Below are 18,845 nucleotides of genomic sequence, written 5' to 3' on the forward strand. Positions count from 1 at the left end.
TTGTGACTAAGAAAATCAAAAGGCAAAGCCGGATCGCAGTACAGCGGACACAGTAGTTCACATTGAAGGCTAAGTGTCTCGTGAGAAATAATATCAACGGCTAGGTTACATTTTTTGATAAACACGTGTGCAAGGCTCAACACTCAAGTGCTTGATACTGGCATGATTTTGTAATATGAAACCAGTAGACCGGAATTCAAGTTGACGATCGAAAAGAAGATATGGAAACAAAAAAAGCATTGCCTAAATTCTAAAGAAGCCTTGAACGAGATAATTATACTGCATTGTGAAAATATCGACAAGGCAGTAAACCCAAGTTTTAATGTGCAATGGGTTAGAATTTTAGATCATCGCAGCCATCACAACGAATCTTAACATGATTCATTCCTAAGTACCAATATATGTCTTTCACATATAGTTTCTTCATAGGATATGCAACGGTACGGTAACCTAATTTGCCTAATAGACGCAGCTGGTACCCTTGAAGGCTATTTTGAAATGTTAATCAAATATCTACATGGTATCGCTACACCTTCGAATATTGAAAACTATGATCTAGCAAACGCTGCAAGCTGTTACTGTGGGACGGTGCGACATTCTACATAGTACTGACTGAACAAAAGCAATTTTAAGTCGCTATCCTTGATCACAGTAACCAATAGAACGCTTTATAATTGTTTTGAAATCCTAAGTACGTCCAACGAAAACAACATCATGTATAAAGCCTTTTCATAAAGCCGGTTATAAATTCAGAATTTTTTTCGCCACGCTACACGATAAGACAACTGACGGAATATAATTATGTGAGTCCCATAATATCCGGTGCATCTTTTATGCATCTCACGCCTAGTGACCCACCCAAAATCCTCGGTTGCTACAGATACCAGTCTGTTCAGTAAAACTATTTCGGGGCGAACAATTGAAGCCACGTGTCAACCAACGGTACTGAAAACCTTTTAGATCACTGTACCGTGACAATGTACGTAGGTACGAGGGCGTATCGGGTGTGAGTTATCTTTTTTTTTAATCAAGCGATGGTTCTCCAAGATAGCTCTGCAAGTGAAGAATAATTTTCTACGGCTCAGCAAACGGTGACTTTTGACTGACAGGCATCAAGTACCAAAAAGCTATCTTTAGAACCATTAAAGAGCAATTTACAGAAATATGAACAAATCAGGCAAGCATAAAAACAAAGACAAGTGATATTAAGATGGATAAACTCGCCTCATTACCAAAATATCAACGATCAATTATCTCACCTAAAATGGTTTTCATTTCCTTGGTAATCTAGGGTCATTCTCGTCACTCACTGCATGATTACGTAAACTGCACACGGCGAGAGTACTGCTTTAGAAATCTTCCCCATGACTTTCATTTGGGTGAACGAAGAGCTTAGTTTCTCCGCAAGGAATCTGAATCATACAAAACGAACTCGTGAAACCTAAAACTAGCCCCACGTTGAACACATTTTAAATCAAGAACAGTGGTCTGGTTAGGGCCTTTCCGCCCCTTTCTGGGAACAAAAGTTTATTCATAGGCTCAGTGCGGCAATAAAAAAGAAGTGCTCTATCAAAATGTTATAGAGTTTTAGAACGCAAATTCATCACCGTCTTCTTGGACTTAGCCGAAGATTTTTAAAGGATGAAACTGTGACAGTGAAATAATCCTTCACAGTATATAAACAACCTCAAAAATGCTATCAGTATTGTTGGCACGAATAACTAACAGATCATGTCTGAAAAATACAATTATTTTTTTTTAAATGACAATTACTGAATCTACAAAACAGCAAGGTTTCATTTCACCTACAGCGAAACCGTTGTACTGTGTTGTTTTGCGAATGTATAACCCTCGCTGGATGCCCAAAATGTGTTTTATATTAAATAGAAAAGTTAACCCTTGACCGAACGAGCTTCTGTTTCCATACGTCATTCGATCACCAGACGAGAACGAACCAATCATAGACCAATTGCCGAGGTTTGATAGGAAGTTTCTGTCAGGAGGGCTTTCTCATTGCATAAATGCAAAGATTGTGACTGCAGTTAGGTATTAGCAACATTTTCCTACAGAACCGATTAAAAGTATTCAGCAATTAAAGTTTAGGGCGAAATATATTTGAAAAAAGTTCGTCCTTTATTGCAAGAAAGTTGTTCTACAAATTTGAGAACCTTCTGCGATGATCACTTTTCCAACTGAGTTCAAGTACAATCCTTTCTTCCATGCGCATTACTACAAGGCAGCACCTAGTGAACGCACTGAGCTGAGCCGTAACTACATAATAACGTTACCGGTATAGCCGAAGGTACGGTTGCGCATATTCGGGGTAAAGTATGATTTAATCACGCTGCTTTTAAAGAGGGTGTGAATGGGGTTAACCGACTAGCGACAAAGGGCTAGATAATATTACTGACTACCGACAAAACGAGGGAAAAATTACCGACTAGCGACAAAAAAATTCACTGGGATTTACCGACAACCGACAAAGGTCGAAAAATTTAACCGACAACCGACAAAGTAATAAACTTTTAACCGACAACCGACATGTGGACCCCCCCACCCCCCCCCCCCACCCCCCCATTCAGACCCACTTTAAACACCTTCATGATTGCATGCCTAAAATACGAGCTATTCAAAATACATTAGTAAAAGTAAATTTTGGATGGTACAAGTACAGGACGCAAACTGTGAAATAATTAAGATAAGAAGAGGTCGACAATCCGAGTTCGTCTCTGTGATTTGCGACTCCTGCTCAAAGCGAGGCTCGTTCATAAAGCAATGCATTCTTGTCGCTACGCTGTGCATTCTGGTAGAGTGTTCTGGTCGTAAAAGTCCAGCAAGGGCGCCATAATCAGAATTCAAGACAAATCTTTGCTGCTGCTCTCTGGCTTCGCTCGCTCCGAAGTAATTATAAACTATTTTTAAAGAAACGCTGTTTCATTTGGTGTCATGCTGAGAGGAACACCGTTAATTATATTGGGACGAGTCATTACAAGTGTAAAATGGATAAATGCCCTTTTTCTAATTTCTGCTTCCATGAACCAAACTTGGATCACAAGTTACATACATACTGATATATACTCATTTGTCAGGTGGCTCGGTTTTCTTTGTTCAGGCTGTCAGGGGAATATATTACGTAACCCCCACTTTTGACAACTGTCTGAAAAGCTAGAGGCGGCTACGATTGTAACAGGCCGGAGAGCGGGGCTGAAACAACGGCTGATAACAATAGCAAAACAATGGAACAATTTCCCCTCGACTTACTTTCGCAAAGCGAAGATGCGAAAGCTGACGAGGCGGCAGCCTTATAGAGCCGAAGAGCGAGATTGCTTTGTATGCAGAAAAAAAATTCGAGCGCTCCAGAGAAAATGTAATGTAAGGTAAGGTAAGGAAACAAAGGCCGCTTATCATGTGACTTCAAGAACCAATGAAAGCGTGTGTTTTGATGCGTGATGTCATTAGACAAGTGAAACAACTTTCATGTGCGAGAGAGTTTGATTACCCATTACATGTTTCACACTGAAAAGTCTGAAGACGATTGGGCGATTTCTTACATGGCACTGATTTTATTCAACTTAATTATTGTATACCGGTATTGCTGTTAAAAATTACGGCCGTTCCAAAATTACAGCAGTACTTTCCATATTATTGCAAAACACGTTGACATTTACATTGTTGTTGGAGATACAAAGTGTGCAATTTCTATTGTTCTTTTATTTTTGTTAACTAGATAAGTTGAGTTGCAGTACTTTCGAATAAAAATTACAACTACTTTTGGGTATATTGGAACTCTGATACAAATCTGCAAACTATGTATTATGTACACCTTATTCCAAAATGGCCGCTATTTAGATTTTCTTTTGTTTTTATTCAAATTAGACCTTGATGCCTCGTTCAAGGCAAAATACTCTTTTGAATTTTCAGCTCAAGAACGAGGCATCAAGGGCTAATTTAAATAAAAACAAAAGAATATTTAAATGACGGCCATTTTGGAATAAGGTCTACTGACTCTCTCGTTGGCACTTAATTATAGCTATTACTAGCTATGAGAAAATATGATTACAGTGGAGGTATTGTAATATATATATAAACTTCGGACCTTACATATCATTGTTTTCGATACCAATACAATGCCTATTGAATTTTGCTTTGGGGGCGGAGGGTGGGGGGTAAAGGAGGTGTATTATGGGATTTAAGAAAGTAGGGTATTGGTGAACGAACAAACCATACTTCGTCATCTACACTGAATCGCTTTTTTGGTGACAAGTAAATACAATGGTTCAAAATCCACATTGTTGGGCATTTGCTTATGTACAGGTTATACAAGCGAACTGTATTCTTCTGCTGAGTCACTCATTGCTCCCAAGAACTTAATGTTTACTAATCCTACACATGTTGTAGCACCTAGCAAGTCTCCCTTGACAGAATTTATAATTTTTTTTTATTGAAGAAAATCTCACTAACTCTCAAAGATATGTGATATCTCCTCGCTCCACAGGTCAATAACCCTTACATAATGACCACTCCCAGTAGGGTCTTTCAGCTAGGGCCAACGAAACACTAATCAAAGCAACGACAGAACAGAACAACCACAACAACAACAACAACAGCTGACTCCCAACTGGCCGGAGAATTGAACAAGATTTCAACAAATAATCAGAACAGGTCTTGAACCCGGCATCTCGAGACAAGCGTCCTGATCTCGAGGCAAGCGTCCTGATCTCGAGGCAAGCGTCCTGGCCACTGGGCCGCTCTGCCTCAGTCAAGTTTAATGTACTCTCACACCAAAAAACTGGAACACAGAGAAAACCCTGATCCTGATTGTACACACATATTTTCCCGATAGGGCAGGGATCTGAGATCGCACAATCAGTGCGTCGCCCCCGGCTTGTCCAGTGAATACAATACGCGGTTTTTGTGAAGCGTGCGAGTCAACATTTTGCAAACCTTGCTAATGAAAGAAATTATTCATTGCGTTACTTTCTTTCGCTTTTTACGTCAATGTGAATGAAGGACAATTTGTATTTTTCTTCCTGTTGTTTCGGTCCTTGAAACTGAAGAAATTAAAGGCCCGGGCAAACCGCTTGAATATCCGTTCGCTTTTGTTGAACAGCGATGTTGAAACCGCGGCCGTCGCTTTCAAACGTGTTGAGACATGTTGAAATCGACGTTGAATGAGTTTAAAAGCGTTAAAACTTTGCCTCGAGCAACCACTCAACATTTCATCTGTTATCGCGAATGTTGCATGAGGTTGAAGCCGGAACTCAGTTTTTAGGTTGACGGAGTCGTTTCAAAGACTCCCTTATTTGTTAAACGCAAAGTGTGAGACCAGTCTGTTCAGTAAAACTATTTCGGGGCGAACAATTGAAGCCACGTGTCAACCAACGGTACTGAAAACCTTTTAGATCACTGTACCGTGACAATGTACGTAGGTACGAGGGCGTATCGGGTGTGAGTTATCTTTTTTTTAATCAAGCGATGGTTCTCCAAGATAGCTCTGCAAGTGAAGAATAATTTTCTACGGCTCAGCAAACGGTGACTTTTGACTGACAGGCATCAAGTACCAAAAAGCTATCTTTAGAACCATTAAAGAGCAATTTACAGAAATATGAACAAATCAGGCAAGCATAAAAACAAAGACAAGTGATATTAAGATGGATAAACTCGCCTCATTACCAAAATATCAACGATCAATTATCTCACCTAAAATGGTTTTCATTTCCTTGGTAATCTAGGGTCATTCTCGTCACTCACTGCATGATTACGTAAACTGCACACGGCGAGAGTACTGCTTTAGAAATCTTCCCCATGACTTTCATTTGGGTGAACGAAGAGCTTAGTTTCTCCGCAAGGAATCTGAATCATACAAAACGAACTCGTGAAACCTAAAACTAGCCCCACGTTGAACACATTTTAAATCAAGAACAGTGGTCTGGTTAGGGCCTTTCCGCCCCTTTCTGGGAACAAAAGTTTATTCATAGGCTCAGTGCGGCAATAAAAAAGAAGTGCTCTATCAAAATGTTATAGAGTTTTAGAACGCAAATTCATCACCGTCTTCTTGGACTTAGCCGAAGATTTTTAAAGGATGAAACTGTGACAGTGAAATAATCCTTCACAGTATATAAACAACCTCAAAAATGCTATCAGTATTGTTGGCACGAATAACTAACAGATCATGTCTGAAAAATACAATTATTTTTTTTTAAATGACAATTACTGAATCTACAAAACAGCAAGGTTTCATTTCACCTACAGCGAAACCGTTGTACTGTGTTGTTTTGCGAATGTATAACCCTCGCTGGATGCCCAAAATGTGTTTTATATTAAATAGAAAAGTTAACCCTTGACCGAACGAGCTTCTGTTTCCATACGTCATTCGATCACCAGACGAGAACGAACCAATCATAGACCAATTGCCGAGGTTTGATAGGAAGTTTCTGTCAGGAGGGCTTTCTCATTGCATAAATGCAAAGATTGTGACTGCAGTTAGGTATTAGCAACATTTTCCTACAGAACCGATTAAAAGTATTCAGCAATTAAAGTTTAGGGCGAAATATATTTGAAAAAAGTTCGTCCTTTATTGCAAGAAAGTTGTTCTACAAATTTGAGAACCTTCTGCGATGATCACTTTTCCAACTGAGTTCAAGTACAATCCTTTCTTCCATGCGCATTACTACAAGGCAGCACCTAGTGAACGCACTGAGCTGAGCCGTAACTACATAATAACGTTACCGGTATAGCCGAAGGTACGGTTGCGCATATTCGGGGTAAAGTATGATTTAATCACGCTGCTTTTAAAGAGGGTGTGAATGGGGTTAACCGACTAGCGACAAAGGGCTAGATAATATTACTGACTACCGACAAAACGAGGGAAAAATTACCGACTAGCGACAAAAAAATTCACTGGGATTTACCGACAACCGACAAAGGTCGAAAAATTTAACCGACAACCGACAAAGTAATAAACTTTTAACCGACAACCGACATGTGGACCCCCCCACCCCCCCCCCCCCCCCATTCAGACCCACTTTAAACACCTTCATGATTGCATGCCTAAAATACGAGCTATTCAAAATACATTAGTAAAAGTAAATTTTGGATGGTACAAGTACAGGACGCAAACTGTGAAATAATTAAGATAAGAAGAGGTCGACAATCCGAGTTCGTCTCTGTGATTTGCGACTCCTGCTCAAAGCGAGGCTCGTTCATAAAGCAATGCATTCTTGTCGCTACGCTGTGCATTCTGGTAGAGTGTTCTGGTCGTAAAAGTCCAGCAAGGGCGCCATAATCAGAATTCAAGACAAATCTTTGCTGCTGCTCTCTGGCTTCGCTCGCTCCGAAGTAATTATAAACTATTTTTAAAGAAACGCTGTTTCATTTGGTGTCATGCTGAGAGGAACACCGTTAATTATATTGGGACGAGTCATTACAAGTGTAAAATGGATAAATGCCCTTTTTCTAATTTCTGCTTCCATGAACCAAACTTGGATCACAAGTTACATACATACTGATATATACTCATTTGTCAGGTGGCTCGGTTTTCTTTGTTCAGGCTGTCAGGGGAATATATTACGTAACCCCCACTTTTGACAACTGTCTGAAAAGCTAGAGGCGGCTACGATTGTAACAGGCCGGAGAGCGGGGCTGAAACAACGGCTGATAACAATAGCAAAACAATGGAACAATTTCCCCTCGACTTACTTTCGCAAAGCGAAGATGCGAAAGCTGACGAGGCGGCAGCCTTATAGAGCCGAAGAGCGAGATTGCTTTGTATGCAGAAAAAAAATTCGAGCGCTCCAGAGAAAATGTAATGTAAGGTAAGGTAAGGAAACAAAGGCCGCTTATCATGTGACTTCAAGAACCAATGAAAGCGTGTGTTTTGATGCGTGATGTCATTAGACAAGTGAAACAACTTTCATGTGCGAGAGAGTTTGATTACCCATTACATGTTTCACACTGAAAAGTCTGAAGACGATTGGGCGATTTCTTACATGGCACTGATTTTATTCAACTTAATTATTGTATACCGGTATTGCTGTTAAAAATTACGGCCGTTCCAAAATTACAGCAGTACTTTCCATATTATTGCAAAACACGTTGACATTTACATTGTTGTTGGAGATACAAAGTGTGCAATTTCTATTGTTCTTTTATTTTTGTTAACTAGATAAGTTGAGTTGCAGTACTTTCGAATAAAAATTACAACTACTTTTGGGTATATTGGAACTCTGATACAAATCTGCAAACTATGTATTATGTACACCTTATTCCAAAATGGCCGCTATTTAGATTTTCTTTTGTTTTTATTCAAATTAGACCTTGATGCCTCGTTCAAGGCAAAATACTCTTTTGAATTTTCAGCTCAAGAACGAGGCATCAAGGGCTAATTTAAATAAAAACAAAAGAATATTTAAATGACGGCCATTTTGGAATAAGGTCTACTGACTCTCTCGTTGGCACTTAATTATAGCTATTACTAGCTATGAGAAAATATGATTACAGTGGAGGTATTGTAATATATATATAAACTTCGGACCTTACATATCATTGTTTTCGATACCAATACAATGCCTATTGAATTTTGCTTTGGGGGCGGAGGGTGGGGGGTAAAGGAGGTGTATTATGGGATTTAAGAAAGTAGGGTATTGGTGAACGAACAAACCATACTTCGTCATCTACACTGAATCGCTTTTTTGGTGACAAGTAAATACAATGGTTCAAAATCCACATTGTTGGGCATTTGCTTATGTACAGGTTATACAAGCGAACTGTATTCTTCTGCTGAGTCACTCATTGCTCCCAAGAACTTAATGTTTACTAATCCTACACATGTTGTAGCACCTAGCAAGTCTCCCTTGACAGAATTTATAATTTTTTTTTATTGAAGAAAATCTCACTAACTCTCAAAGATATGTGATATCTCCTCGCTCCACAGGTCAATAACCCTTACATAATGACCACTCCCAGTAGGGTCTTTCAGCTAGGGCCAACGAAACACTAATCAAAGCAACGACAGAACAGAACAACCACAACAACAACAACAACAGCTGACTCCCAACTGGCCGGAGAATTGAACAAGATTTCAACAAATAATCAGAACAGGTCTTGAACCCGGCATCTCGAGACAAGCGTCCTGATCTCGAGGCAAGCGTCCTGATCTCGAGGCAAGCGTCCTGGCCACTGGGCCGCTCTGCCTCAGTCAAGTTTAATGTACTCTCACACCAAAAAACTGGAACACGGAGAAAACCCTGATCCTGATTGTACACACATATTTTCCCGATAGGGCAGGGATCTGAGATCGCACAATCAGTGCGTCGCCCCCGGCTTGTCCAGTGAATACAATACGCGGTTTTTGTGAAGCGTGCGAGTCAACATTTTGCAAACCTTGCTAATGAAAGAAATTATTCATTGCGTTACTTTCTTTCGCTTTTTACGTCAATGTGAATGAAGGACAATTTGTATTTTTCTTCCTGTTGTTTCGGTCCTTGAAACTGAAGAAATTAAAGGCCCGGGCAAACCGCTTGAATATCCGTTCGCTTTTGTTGAACAGCGATGTTGAAACCGCGGCCGTCGCTTTCAAACGTGTTGAGACATGTTGAAATCGACGTTGAATGAGTTTAAAAGCGTTAAAACTTTGCCTCGAGCAACCACTCAACATTTCATCTGTTATCGCGAATGTTGCATGAGGTTGAAGCCGGAACTCAGTTTTTAGGTTGACGGAGTCGTTTCAAAGACTCCCTTATTTGTTAAACGCAAAGTGTGAGACCCGGCGGAACAATATCTTTTTAGTGGTTATAGTTTAATCAACTCAAAGATGAAACGGAAATGTTTCCAAAAAAAAAAAAAAATCGGTTCCTCGTCGACTTGAATTCGAGTTCGCGATATTTTGCGACCCTTCCCTTGCTTGGAATGCATGATGTTTCAGGCTCTACAACTGGCTGCATTCTTCATCAAAAAATGCTAACGAAATAAGTACCGAGGCGTATTGGTTACCCCACGATAAGAATACCGGAAAATGCTAATAAATGTTTAGTGCATGATGCTCTGGGGTTAACACTACACTTTTTTGCATCTACGATCGCATATGATACTCTATTAATTCGACGAAATGTCAGTCGTTCATTTTGGAGATTTTCGACTTCTGTGGCCTAAAGAGAGTAGCAAAATCAATTTTTTTCTCTCGAATTCTATATTTCATAAATTTTTCACGGTTTACAGTTTGTGGGGGTTTCCATGAAAACAGCACGTATAGGATTTTTTTTCTGGAGGACACCTACAAGCAACGTTAATTTTCTTCTCCCCATAGGTCATATGCTAACATGACGGATCGTAAGCAGGTAATATACTCTGCCGCAGGTATCGTGTTTTAATTGGAGTGATCGCGCAAAATGAAACAAAGAATGTTGAAAAGCAACCGCGATGATTGCATGGAGCGCAAAGTCAAGCGACAACTTTTTTTCCTGGTTTTTGCAGGGTCAATTTTTAGCAATTGGCATAAAATCAGATTAAAACAAAAGAACAGACTAGTCAAGGCAGTCAATACCGCTCGTTCAGCCAAAACCTACTTTAACCGCCATCTTTTAAGACAGGACGAGCAATGGGGATGTACGTATTAGGAAGATCATTTTTTAAAGTCGGCAATCATTCCATTCCCACTAATTTAAAAATTAAACGAGACTTACCTGTAAGGTGAAGTTTGATTGGAATTCTATGAGTCATTGGTCAGGAGCTAGGGAGTCACGTGAGATAGAGCGCGGGAACCTGAGCATTCAGATCTTAAAATCTGGATCTTCGGATTTTCCAATCGAACACAAAATTTGACAACGGATTTTGTCGCAGATTCCATGTCGGGTAAAGATTTCAATTAACAAAATCCGTCGCGAAATCCGTTTTCGGATTTTGTGTTCGATTGGAAATCCGAAGATCCAGATTTTAAGATCTAAATCCAGATTTGCCAATCGAACGCTCCCCTTGAAAGATCTCAACACGTGTTCGTCTTAAAAATTACAAGACCGGCTTACTCTCAAATAAAAAGTCGAAGCGCTAATGGCATTGTAATGATTCCGGCTCAGTTTTTGACGTTTTTCTAGATTTTCGCAGTTACACACAAGTTCCCTTTCGAGTCTGTCGCACTACTTCAACGTGTTATATGCCCAATGAGAAATTAAATGAGAAAAATTGAGTTTCAAATTAAACCTAGCAGGAAAAGAATATTTTTGTTTGACGAAATCATTATCTTTATATGATTTGCATGTTGGAGTGCTGAGGATTTATAGGAAATTGTTTTATGACAATGCGCATGTATTCGGACAAGTGCTTGCCAAAAAAGGGTTGAAAATTGAAATTATGACCCTCATATCAGTTTACATCGTTAAGCTTATCTTTCATCGTAGTTTCATGGGCCAGTGTTCTGCAAAAAACAGCGACGTTTTGAGTGTCGCGTTTAAATAAGTACATAGTTTGTAAAAGTGGCGACCGTTGCGTTTGAGACACTAGGTGTGGGACCTTTAGCAAGTGCAGCAAGGTCTTAAATTAAGACACATTTGTCGACTCTCAAATTTGGAGACTTACAACATTTGTTGTCACGATGTAAAGTGGTTATACGTTTGACTATGAACGCCACCAATAATCATGTGAGATCAAACAATATAAGCGGTTCAGTAATGCGAGCTATGAGTCCGTCGGTCTACAAACAATGACTATGCAAACATATCAACAAGCAACGCTCACGCCCAACGTGAAAATTATACTGTTTATAGTTAGCTACCTTGTCGGAACGCGTGGCCGATGCAAAGCACGAAGGAAATTCGGCACACGAGTGTAAAGGAAGGATGAAAGCAAAAGGCGTCCGGCACATCAGCGACATCATGCTCGAACTGTGCCGGGTTAAGTTAAAGGCCAGAAAGGAATTTAAAGGAATGAGTGTTTTTATCACGCACAGAAAATAAAGACAGTTAAACCGGTTCAAACAACTTTTATAGCGGAACCAACTGGTGTGTGCCTCGAGACATCCGTCCGTTTTTATATACAAACACCGCTTAAACAAGACTCTTTCGTGAGTTAAGCGTCGGTAGGGCCGAGCGCATGGCTGGCAAAGTCAAACAAAACGCCCCCGAAGCGCTTTCGGAACAAAAGAATCTAATCGACTCTAAAACATTTAATGAAGAACCGAGAGGTAGTCAAAACAACAATGTCTTCTATTGTCAAAATGCAACTAACGAGAACATTCTCGCGATATCTTAACGACGGCCCCCGCTGATGTAAACTTAGAGCACTGCGGGGACGGCAAAGACCGAGGGACGCAATCAATCAATCGGCGTTCGTTTCACGAGGTTAAAACTGTCTGCGGAAAGCAAAGAAAGCCTAACTTTCCACATCAATATTCAGCTCTTATCTTTGCTCATGGAAAGGGCTTATTCCTTACTGTCGTCGTTTTCTTTTTCAGTTTTCGTTTTGAGGTTGCCTTTTTTATTTTCCAACACGCAGTTATTAAGCATGAGACCGAACCCCATGGACTTGGAGGTATACAACCTAAAGAAAGCGTAGGTCACAGGATTTTGTTACAATCGGCGAAAACATAATGCAAACATTTTCCAAATCGATTCTGAGACCTTTAATTTTGTCTCCCTAAATTTCTTGAGAAAATTTCAACATCTTTAAATACATGGCAAATATATGGGCCTTTCAATTATCTTCCCCAGCAACGAACAGCAGACCGTTAAATTTGTTTCCATTCGTATATTACATGTACGTGCTTATTCACGCGACAACGTTGGCGGGTTGAACTTTCTTGAAGTCAGGGTTTGTAAAATTAATCCAAAACCTCAAACGCCTCAATGAGCGCTTTCTTTACTTATGGTTTCAAACAATGCGCAAATTATTACACGACTTTTTTAATGACCCACGCCAGCTTGAAGTCATCATGGCAATTGCAAATACAACAAGGGAATATTCAAAACGATCTCGATGACAGCCTTAGATGACACAGACCAAGCACCATGTGCACAGAGTTTAATGGCTACTTTGAGACTGTTCATTCCGTGGCCGTTTAAATCAAACTCACCCGAAAAGAAACAAGAGACAGGATCTCCGGCTTTCCCACTCTGCCACAATGAATCAGCCGTGTGTAGGTTAATAAGCACAGTCACTAGACAATGGCTATTGTATAAGGAACAGTAATTGAGACTAAGTGGCTCTGTGATTAAAATCTTGATTGTGCACCGATCGCTTTTCACAGCAGTAACAGTGACAAAATAAGTCAGTTTAGTTTAGATTTTTAGTTTCCTGATCTGGTGTATACGTTGTGTTAAATAGAGCATCAGTGAAGTTTCTAAGGAATCATTTTTTTGAAGTTAATCATCAAAGATGAATAAATAATAAAATGAAATGAAATGAATTATTTAAAAATGAACAAACCGTAAAATTTAAAGACATAAATGCGCGCGGTACCTGTAACCTAGTTAAAGATGTTGAGTCGCGTGGAAACCAAAGTTATTTTCACTAGTAAACAGAAACTCAAGTTTTGCTTCCTACTTTTGGTTAAGAACAAATTTAACAATAAATTATCCATGACCTATTTTTCGAATAGTAATTGTTGTTTGTCTGGCTGCGGATCAAGGGTCACGCCCAATTAATCAAAGTCTTCAATATCCAACCTCATAAAGTAACGACCACCCAGAACATTGCCTCTGTTTTTCCCATTTCGGTTTCTTACTTTGTTGTACTTTGCATAAAAAAGATGCTTTCCCTTAGGGTTCATTTAACTCTCTTCGATAATTAAGTCGTAAACTGGATTCTAGAGATCTGCGCTGAAAATTAATTGAAAAGGGTATGAGTATTATGGTGTATTGGGTCGTGTTCAGCATATAATTATTTCTCTAAAAACAATACGATAGACGTCGTTAATAACCACAAGCAAAAAATGCCTGTGCAAGTAACAAGATTGGTGCGCTTCCTTCCGTTTTCTTTTCGGCTTTCTTTTATTCTTATGTCATTTGATGTATTTTTATCTCTTGTCATACGGCGGCAATATTGTCCCGGGAGACCAAAAGAGCTTTGTTTTACCACGCCAAGCCTCGCAGTGGAAACCATGGGGGTGAGGCTTGGCGTGGTAAAACATTCAAAGCTTCATCTTGCTTAATTTATCAACTAAACTAGGTGTGTCAACATAAGTATCCTCCAGTTCCAGAATACGTAAAAGGAGCTGATGTAAAGAAACTTTAATTTTTTGTTTAGGGAGTATTCGGATACTTCGAGGATTACTGTTCCAAGTTCTTGCACCAAATATAGAAAATGGATGTTTTAACTGATTTGTCCTGGAATATTTAATGTTAAAACTACCTGTCTCTGAAAACCTAGTATTATAGCTATGCACTAGTGTAGAATAAAGAAATAGGTTAGAAATATTTGCCGGCAAAGAATTGTTAGAAACGTCATGCAAAATAGTGCAAACTAAACTAACTGAAGTTCAGCGGGAGGATGTTGTAGTGATTAAATAACGGGATCGCATGAGGTTGAGCATGTTAGCGATAATTATCAAGGCCATTCGTTTCGTGCAATTCAATTAATTGCAGTGGAGCGAGTGAAAGAAGCAGACAGCAACAAAATCATAACTTAGGACCTAATCATGCAAAATCTCGACTTTGCTAACTTTTTACCATAAATCATTGCCCTATTGACCAGAATGCATCGCACTGTGGAAGACCAGCGCTTAAAGTCGCAGCCACAAGATACAGTGAAAAAATATTATCGACCTCTTAAATAGCAAATTTATTGAAACTTGCATCAGTCTTGTAAGTAAGCTTCCCACTCTCAGTTCAGATCCATCCCTGGCCAACTGGACCTATTAAAGCTTACTCATAAACCCTGAATGCCATTTCGGACAGGCAAATTGCCTTATTTTTTAATGAGTTTCTTCAACCCTCGGTTCTGTTTTGCACAAATAAAAATTATCTTCTTGTTATCCTTAGGCAACACTCAGAGTTTATTTCTGCACTCATGTCAACATGATTCCACCAATGGCAAAGCTCCTTTATATCCGATATAAACCGCTAACATTTACAATCCATAATTCTTTCATTCGCTCAGACGAAGGGCTAACCCTCGAATCGCCAGCTCGCAAATCCCTCTTAAAGTGATTTCTTTACCTCAGTTTATCAATATATTGTTCGTTTCATAGAACCAGATTTTCGTGTTTCACTACACCACAGTTTCTTTGAAAGCTATCCCCTTCCAATCTCCCCTTCGTTCTGATTGATTGATTGATTGATTGATTGATTGATTGACAGATATGTCCAGAAATGCACGAAATTAGATGTACTCGGATTTCAACCTTAGTTTCTTTTATTTGGTGATGATGATCAACTTTTCACTATTGTAAAAGTAATATAGTTAACTGGGGCACAATATTAGCTAACCTTCAATTGTGGATGTACCTGTCTCCTCTTCGAGCAATTTTTTTCAAATACTCATCTTAATTTTGAATTATTTATTTAGAAAACAGTCCTAAGAAAATACGGGCGCTGATTGGTTAAAAATCGTGTTTCTATAACTCAATGGAGACACAGAACTAGCACGAGCTGTTGACGTAGCGATGGCGCGAGCAAAGAGAATTTGCATTTTGATAATTAGAGTTAACAAGTTGTTTTCCTTTTTCTCGTCGCGTTGTTTTCTAAGAGAAATAGAAAACATGTACTCGGTGTTTCTATCGAGTTATAGAAACACTCGTGAAAGTTTGGGAGAACTGGAAAGAGCTTTGGAAACACTCGCCTGCCACAGCATTTCTCGTTCTCCCAAACTTTCACTCGTGTTTCTATAACTCGATAGAAACACGGTACATGTCCTCTATTTCTTAACTGAAGGGGAGAAATGAAAAGTAGAAATTATAAGCGTCACGAAGTGTCCCCTTACCCTTCTCCCCAACTTCACTAGACCATATTCGTATTCTCAGTATTGGGCTGGAACTAGCTTACAATGAGGGCTAATGCGGGGGAATTTATATTAAAAAGTATCTGCATTTGAAAAGATTCCCCCGCAATAGCCTCCATTGCAAGCTAGTTCCAGTCCAATACTGAGAATACGAATATGGCCTACTGCTTTAAACGGAAAATACCATTGTAAGTCCTAAGATAAACTGGAAACAATGCTTATTCAAAATTTGCGTGAACAAGCAATGAGTATTATGGTATCAGTTTTCCGTTTTGGGCAATATCACTCGTGTCTCGGAATACAGAGAAGTAACGTCACAAAGTGCACCCCAAATGCTGCTCTTCAATTTAATAGCCCTTATCAGAGTTATCAGCGATTTTGCCACATAAAAGAGGATAAGGGGACATTTTGTATCGAATTGACCCTTAAGCCTCTTTTGCCTGTAGTTTTAATCAAGAGAAAATGTGCCTGCAGGCTCATCTTCAATAAGGTCTATATTCAGAAAGAATAAACGGCTGCATTTTACCCTTAGCTAACAATAATGCTAACCTTGACCCTCAACTTATTGCGGGAAATAGGTAGCAATGGCTTACACTTAAGTCACACTTCGTGTTGGATGCATCTCGTTCTCGTCACCTGAGCGCCTTGGATTGACACAAGGCTCTGGGAAACTATCTAGGAGACCATGCGCCGTAGTGTTCTTGTAGCCAAAAATTGGCTATTTGAACCTTGCGGCGCCGTCTCACTCCTCGTGCTAACATGAATGCCCCAATTAGGGAAGCTTTTGATTGTTCTTCAGGAAAACCAATGAGAAGACAGTTTGTTTCAGGGTTCCCCATAGCTCTTCTTTCCCTCAGTCAAGAGAAGAGCTCTGGGGTCGAGATTGGGATGCATCTAAGGCCAGTTTCAAACGTCGAGCGACCGCCGTTTCGAACTAAATTCAGGAATTAAATTCGACGGTTGCACACAGTAGCGCGACGTTTGAAACCCGGATTGAGTGCAACAACTAGAATTTTTTTCTACACGTCAATTAAATTCGACAAGGTCTGTCGGCTACACGGCACTGGCTCGGCATGGTTTCCGACGTTACGCTACTGCCGTGCCGAACTCAATACATTATTTTAGGGTGCGTCCGATTGTCATTATTCCGGAATAGGAATACATAGAATAGAAGTTAGAAATCCTTTGCTTTTACGGAGATTCACATGAAAATTGTCAAACACTTGCTAAAATGCTATTTTAAACATATCTTTATCATCCTTGTTGCTTGAAAACGCCAGACATACCGTTTTCAATCATCACTTCACGTATTCTTATTCCGGAATAGGATTAATCGAACGCGCCCTTAATTTTGCATCCCAATTGTATATTTCAAAATTAAAACAAAATGGCGTCGAGCGGAAGTTTGGGTGATTCGACTGCGACTCCAGCTATACTCGGATGACGAAAAAGAAGTCGAAGAAATCAACGATTCAGAAATTGCCAGTTTCTGTGATAAATATTCGACATCATCTGGTAGATGTTCTACGGATATATAATCGAGTGAATCAGAGGAGGAACAACCAAAAAGTTGCCTATGAGACGCAAAAAAGTTCCTTTGAATCTGCTCTAACTGTACGTGTTCAAAACGGTGTTTCACCAGCCAACGTTTCTCTGCAGACGCCGGCACGATCGTGCCACAGCAACCTGCTGAGTTTAGTGGAAGGAAACCAGATGAACAATAAATGAAAACACGTTGAGAAGTGATGATCTTCTCCTTGCAATAAAAGGATGTTACATGGACTGTTGTGTCAGTTGTCGTTGCATTCTGGCGTTTAAAATCCCCTTCACTAAAGGAAACTTCCTCCTACCTTTCCTTAAGCTGCTGCCCTGTATGCGAAACCAGTGGAGGGCGCGACTGAAATCTGAGCATCGGTCTTTTGTTATTTATAGAAAAAATAAAGATGAACAATACGGTGGCTACAATTTGTTCCAATATGCAGAATTTAAAGCAAATGATTCAAAAGAAGTTTGAACAAAATGTTAACTGAGTCATGTGTCGTGTTTTTTTCGCCGTCCCGTGCTGTTTTAAGCGTTATTTAGCGAAATGAATATTCGACCTCGGCGGTTAGAACTAACCAAGGAGACAAAGCAAGCAGCAATCAGCCCGGACTAGCCTGCGAACGCAGACGTATTTCTGGCGGTCGTCTGCGTTCGCAGGCTAATCAGCCGCCGGCGCGTGACCTAGTCCACTTTAAGCTGGAACTGACGCCAAACCAATGAAATTCTCACCTTAAAAACACCAGCATCCGATCGATTAGGGATGTCCCCATATCTTGGCCAAATTTGAGCTTCACCCTTCTAAAATTCACCGAGAAAGGCGACCCTGAAAACCATAATAAAGCTTTTTCTATATGATCGGTGCAAAATTCTGGACCAAAGGCATTTGAGGTATGTGCGTCGATTCAAATCCACCAATCAACGTATCACGACCGTTGACAGTTGAAAACCACAACCCTGCCCAGATACGTTGATTGGTGACATCCCTAATCGATCGGATGCTGGTGGTTTTATGGTGAAAATTCCAAATATTCCTCGGGTGCGTGATCTCGAGGAGACAAATTTGTGTCCACGAGTGATGGCTACGAATACTTTTTTCCCTGTAACTTTTTTTTCTCACGTAATTTTTTTTTTTAAGTTTTACAGCACAAAGAGAAGGAGTAAGAGATAAAATTATGCCAAAAAAAAGATAGGTCACCAACCTTGTTTACGAGAAAACAGAAAGCAAACCAAGCTCAACCCCTCGACAACACATCTCCCCGATAACGCGGTTTCACTTTCACTCTCGGACAGAAATGAAACTTTAACATCAGCAAGGCTATCACTCGACTCTTCTTGCGAAACTCTAGAAGTTTTCCATTCTGCTCTTTACTGCTGTGTTC

General features: G+C 39.8%; 1 long non-coding RNA gene across 2 annotated transcripts; it reads right to left on the minus strand.

Annotated features, from left to right (window-relative positions):
* Window positions 1-1,092: 1,092 nt before the first annotated feature.
* LOC138009095 (uncharacterized) lies at window positions 1,093-18,435 on the minus strand. Of its 2 annotated transcripts, none has more exons than XR_011124320.1 (3): window positions 18,196-18,435; window positions 5,701-5,853; window positions 1,093-1,412 (listed from the first exon to the last, which is right to left on the minus strand). It is a non-coding gene; the product is annotated as an uncharacterized lncRNA (long non-coding RNA). The 2 variants fall into 2 exon arrangements; XR_011124321.1 differs by lacking the exon at window positions 1,093-1,412 and adding an exon at window positions 4,096-5,494.
* Between the last annotated feature and the right edge of the window lie 410 nt (window positions 18,436-18,845).

The sequence above is a fragment of the Montipora foliosa genome, chromosome 6, assembly GCF_036669935.1.
Source record: "Montipora foliosa isolate CH-2021 chromosome 6, ASM3666993v2, whole genome shotgun sequence".
Taxonomy (NCBI): domain Eukaryota; kingdom Metazoa; phylum Cnidaria; class Anthozoa; order Scleractinia; family Acroporidae; genus Montipora; species Montipora foliosa.